Source organism: Antechinus flavipes, chromosome X, assembly GCF_016432865.1.
Source record: "Antechinus flavipes isolate AdamAnt ecotype Samford, QLD, Australia chromosome X, AdamAnt_v2, whole genome shotgun sequence".
NCBI lineage: Eukaryota > Metazoa > Chordata > Mammalia > Dasyuromorphia > Dasyuridae > Antechinus > Antechinus flavipes.
Genome location: NC_067404.1, coordinates 18,275,980 through 18,280,999, shown reverse-complemented (window position 1 = coordinate 18,280,999; position 5,020 = coordinate 18,275,980). Strand labels below are relative to the sequence as shown.

Genomic DNA, 5,020 nt, shown 5'->3' with positions numbered 1-5,020 from the left:
GTCTTGGAGCAGCCTTCGTTTCAGTAATCACCACAAAAATAGCCAGGTGTTAAAGTCCCAAGTCCAAATTCTTTATTGCCTCCTTGTCTGGGGCCTCAGGCCAGCTTTCTTGAAGGCCTTCCAGACCGGCCTTGGTCTCAGTGGGGGAAGTTCAGGAGGCCAGCCACCTGGTGTGAGATGAAGTGAATCTGAGTCCAACGGCTTGTGCTTCAGCTTCTAGTCCTCTTGTCTTCTCTGGCTCTCACTCTGGCTGAGTTTGTCCCAGGTTTATATGCTCTATTCTAATTACATTATAATAGTGTGACTCTTGTGGAATTTTTTAAGTACTAAGTACATGTACTGAACTAGAGAACTATTAAGCACCATGCTAAACTAGATAACCATTTTCTTATCAATTCCACTGACTTAACACCTTAATGCCCACTTAGATACATTGCCTCTTTTGAACCACATGCTGTTTCTTAAAATTGTTGCCTTCCCATACAAAGGATGAGCTATTATTCTATTTACATTTAAAAATATTTCTTTTTTCCTCTTCAGAAATGCTCATAAATTAATCAGTAGAATCCCTCCCTAACTTAGGTATATAATAACTTTATTAAACTCTGGATTTGTCCAATCATTTCAGAAGTCATCCAAGTGTTTATCAAAATCCACAAAGGTTTCATAGGACCTGCTGTTGAAAAAAGATGCCAAGATCCTGTGGGCTTCTGGCCAGTCTTTACAATAATCATAGTGTGGATCCCTGTACCACCATTTGTTTTTATGATGTTCATACAAACGAATCGTGGCTTTTATGCACTCCATCATAAACTTCTTGTTATCTATCTACAATGATGAGTGCAGTGTCATTGAAGCTCTTTGCAATTCTGGAAACTACCTTCTCAGCAACCTGGTCTTGGACTGGCAATGAATGAGTATTCATTGGCTTGATAATAACCAACAATCACTATTATCTTTGCACCATGAATCAGTCAAGGTGAAGGCCACTTTCAACATGGGAGCCAGTCTCAGAGTGCCATGGAAGAGGGACATACCATCCCTGAAAAGAATATTGTGTGGGTTTTGAGCCACCATGGAAAGGCTGCTCCTTGTGGGGCTTCTGCTTTTCAACCACCAGGAACCCATTAACAATACAGTGAGGAGTCTTGGCCCTGTGCAGCACCATCTTGCAGTAGGCCTGAGTGGTCAGCTTCACATGGGGCATGATGAGACAGGCCCAAGGCTTGAGACAAGGGCAGCCAGGTAGCTTCCCAGGCCCAGAGTGGCCCTTTACCATAGAGGGATGGGTTCTGCACAGGCTTGACCCTAAAGTGTTGCAGTCTCCATTCCTTTGCTGGAGTTGACTGCTAGGCCATCAGCTCCTGCACAGGTGTTTGGAAGCACCTGGTGACTGCAACTTGCTTGGAAGGCTGACCTCCTCTGGGGGTGGGGGAGTTGAGGACTGCTGAAAAACTTCTTAAACTGTGGGTCTCAACCCCATATGGGGTTGAGTAACTGAATGTAGGAGTCCTAAAAAATTTGGCAACAATAAAAAGCTTCTAAACCTGCAACAACCATAATATAATTCAATATCAAGCACATAAAGAATCTTAGGTGTTGTGTGAATATGTGTGAAAATTCTGTTTATATCCTTTGACAATTTATCAATTAGGGATTGATTTGACTGAATTCTCTCTATATTTAAGAAATGAGGCTTTTATCAAAGACACTGGCTAAAAAAATGTTTCCCAGTTTTCTGCTTCCCTTCTAATTTTGGCTACATTTGTTTTGTTTGGGGAAAACTTTTTTAATTTAATGTAATTAAAATCATCCATTTTGCATTTCATAACGTTCTCTAGTTCTTCTTTGGTCATAAATTGCTCCCTTCTCCAAAGAACTGAGAGGTAAACTATCCCTTCCTCTCCAAGTAGGCTTATAGTATCACCCTTCATGTCTAAATCATTAACCCACTTCAACCTTATCTTGGTAAAAGGTATAAGATATTGATCTATGACTAGTTTCTGCCATACAATTTTCCAGTTCTCCCAGCAATTTTTGTCAAATACTGAGTTTTTATTCCAGAAGCTGGAGTCTTGGGGTTTATCAAACAATAGATTACTTTAGTCATTAGTAGTTATTTCTTTTAAAATCTTTATAGAGACATAGACTGTAATTACTGTATTAGTACATGCAACAATAAGGTTGCTTCTCAAGAGGGCAGATTTAAACAGATTATTGAAATTGAAATATGACTTTGTTATATTTTTGACAGAACATGGAAACGATTTTGTTAATTTTTTTCATGACTTACAGCTTTCAAAACTGTTATTTGTCAGATTTTTTAAAAAACTCAATGATTTAAACTTTGCTTTGAGAAAAAAATCTAACTTTTTATGTTAAAAGATAAAGTGGAAAGTTTCACTAAAAAAAGTTAACATATAAAAGAATGGGGAGGAAAGTGATACTTTAGAAATGTTTATACCTACAAGTGATTTTGTAATTGAAAATGACCTTCCCAAAGATTTAATCATAAGAGTTATAATTGATCATCTGAAGTGCCTGGAGTCACAGTTTTGGAAATACTCCTCTTCAAATTTTGGTTCTAAAAAACTAAGTTGTGTTCATAAATCATATTCAATTGAAATAACAAATTTTAGTCACTTGCCAATAAAAATTCAAAAAGAATTTGCCGAATTACACAGTGACAGAGATTTAAAACTTAATTTTCCTAAAATACCATTAAATGAATTTTGGTCTGGGATTAGGACAGAATTTCCAACAATTTCTAAAATGGCCCTAAATATACTTCTGCCATTTTGTACTATATATTTATGTGAAGCATCATTCTTAGCATTGATGATTATAAAATCAAAATATATCAACTCTGAAAAACATTGAAGATTTTGTATCAAATATTTTGCCATTCCTTAGTTATTTATATAAAAATAAACAACTACATTCCTCTCATTGGTTTGCAAGTTTGCTTTCATCTTTAATAAATGGAAAAAATTATATGTATATCAAAGAATTGTTTTAAAATAAATTTATTTATGATTTATTACCAGCAAATATTTGATTTGTATCTATAGGTATTTATTATATGTACTTATATAACTGGGGTTGTATAAAAATTTCTCTGGTGAAAAGAGGTCATGAGTAGAAAAAATTTAAGAAACTCTGATATACAGGGGGAAAGGGAGACCTAGAAATGGAGCCTTGCTCGTTCAATTTCACTCAGGTATCCCAGCCCATGAGGTAGGAGCTAGGTTCTTTGATCTCCAAACCAGTGGTTCTCTCATTACACCAGTAATTGTTTGTGCTGACTTTAGGTCGCAAGAACCCAGATTTCCTTTGCTAACCTCCCTACTGTTCTCAGGTCAAGTTAGTCACCTCCTCAGCTTCTTAAGTCTTCCTAAGATCCTAAATCCTCTAGTCTTCTTGACTATAAAGAAGTCCTCCTCATCCTGGGAAATCCTTCACAAGAAATCTGAAGGAAACCTTCCCCAATTGCAAATCATGGAGGAAAGAGGGGGTGCTAGGGTGCTGGAGAAAATCATGGAGATCCTTGAGTATAATCCCATTTTTTTTTCTTTCTGTAAGTGATTCTGCAGAATTCTTACTAGGAAGAAAGAACTCAGTGGTCTTAGGAAGGCATTTTGAAGTCCTTATTTGTACCAGTATTCCCAGGATCTGTATTTTATCTGGGGAGGTGCATTCACCTTCATTTTTTCCAATCAAAATCTTCCACAGAATAGTCAGTGGTGTCCAAGAACTGCTCTGACCATAAAAGTCATTACTCTGTAGATTCTCAAGGGGGATCATGATCATGAATATTATGATAATGATCTAAATTAGTGCTCAGACTTCAGACATCCAGTTCATCACTGCTAATTACTTGGAAGCCTTTTGGATAAATCCTACCAGAAAATGTGCCCATCTGGGGCCTAGAGACCCTTCTTTCTCCTCTGTCCCTCCCCACTAAGCATCAGAAGGGCACATTAAATGAAGCAGTTTACAGGCGTATCACCAAACATAGACTGCCATTCTATGAGATGTGGCAACCACATGGCAACCATTCAACTATCCCTCTAACTAGCCAGTTTATTCCTGTACTATGTACCCAAAGGGAAAGCTCACTAAATTCAGGGACACAGAAAACCAAAAAAAAAATCTTCCTAAAAATGACAATGTTTTCTCCTCTATAATGGACCTCTGCTTTTATTTTTCTCATCTTTGTAATAACTATTTGTGCTCATACTCCAGGGCCTCAAGCACCTGTGTACAATTCCAGACTTCAGAGAAGGAGTCAAACTGCCTTAAATAGAAATCACATGGGCTGGTTCAACTACATTCATAACTGTAATAATTCCCATTGTCATAGCCCTTTTTACATTTTCAAAGCAGTGGCCTCAAAATAATCAAAATAACAACAGTTATTAGTGCAGATAGATTTTCCTATCTTCAAAAATAAGCAAACTAAGCCTTGAGAAAGAAAGTTATTCACCCAAGGACATGTTCAAGGTAGAAACAATGGGTATTGGCTTCATGGGACAAAGAGTATTAACATGAAAAAATTAAAAAAAAAAAACAGAAGAAAATGTAAGGTACTATCAAAAACAACTGATTTGGACTTGGAAAGAGAGTGAAAGTGAATAGTGACTAAAAAATGAGGTGCAGTTTTGGTTACAAAAAAGATAAACTGAAAGGTCACTTATTAGAAGATTACTTTGAAGTTTCAGCCTTTGAAGTGTCATGCTGTCCCTGACTGTAACGGAGAGATTCAGAAGAGAAATGTGTTTGACAGGAAAGATAATAGCTTCTTTTTTGAATATATAGAGTTTGAGATTCCTGTAGGACATCCATTTCAAAATGGCAGACATCCATATTTTACTCTACTTTTTTTCAAAAGAAGTGGAAGGATAGGTCTCTATATGTAGCTAGCCTAAGTGAGCAAAAATTGGAGTGTTCCTCTACATGTGCTGTGAGAAGGCTCATTTCCAGGGAGTGGGAGCAATCTTGTACAGACTAGTTTTGCATT

The 5,020-nt window shown here is 36.9% G+C and overlaps 1 pseudogene; it reads right to left on the bottom strand.

Moving 5' to 3' along the window:
* Positions 1 to 573: 573 nt before the first annotated feature.
* Positions 574 to 1,207, bottom strand: LOC127542834 (ER membrane protein complex subunit 8-like; annotated as a pseudogene).
* Positions 1,208 to 5,020: the final 3,813 nt, after the last annotated feature.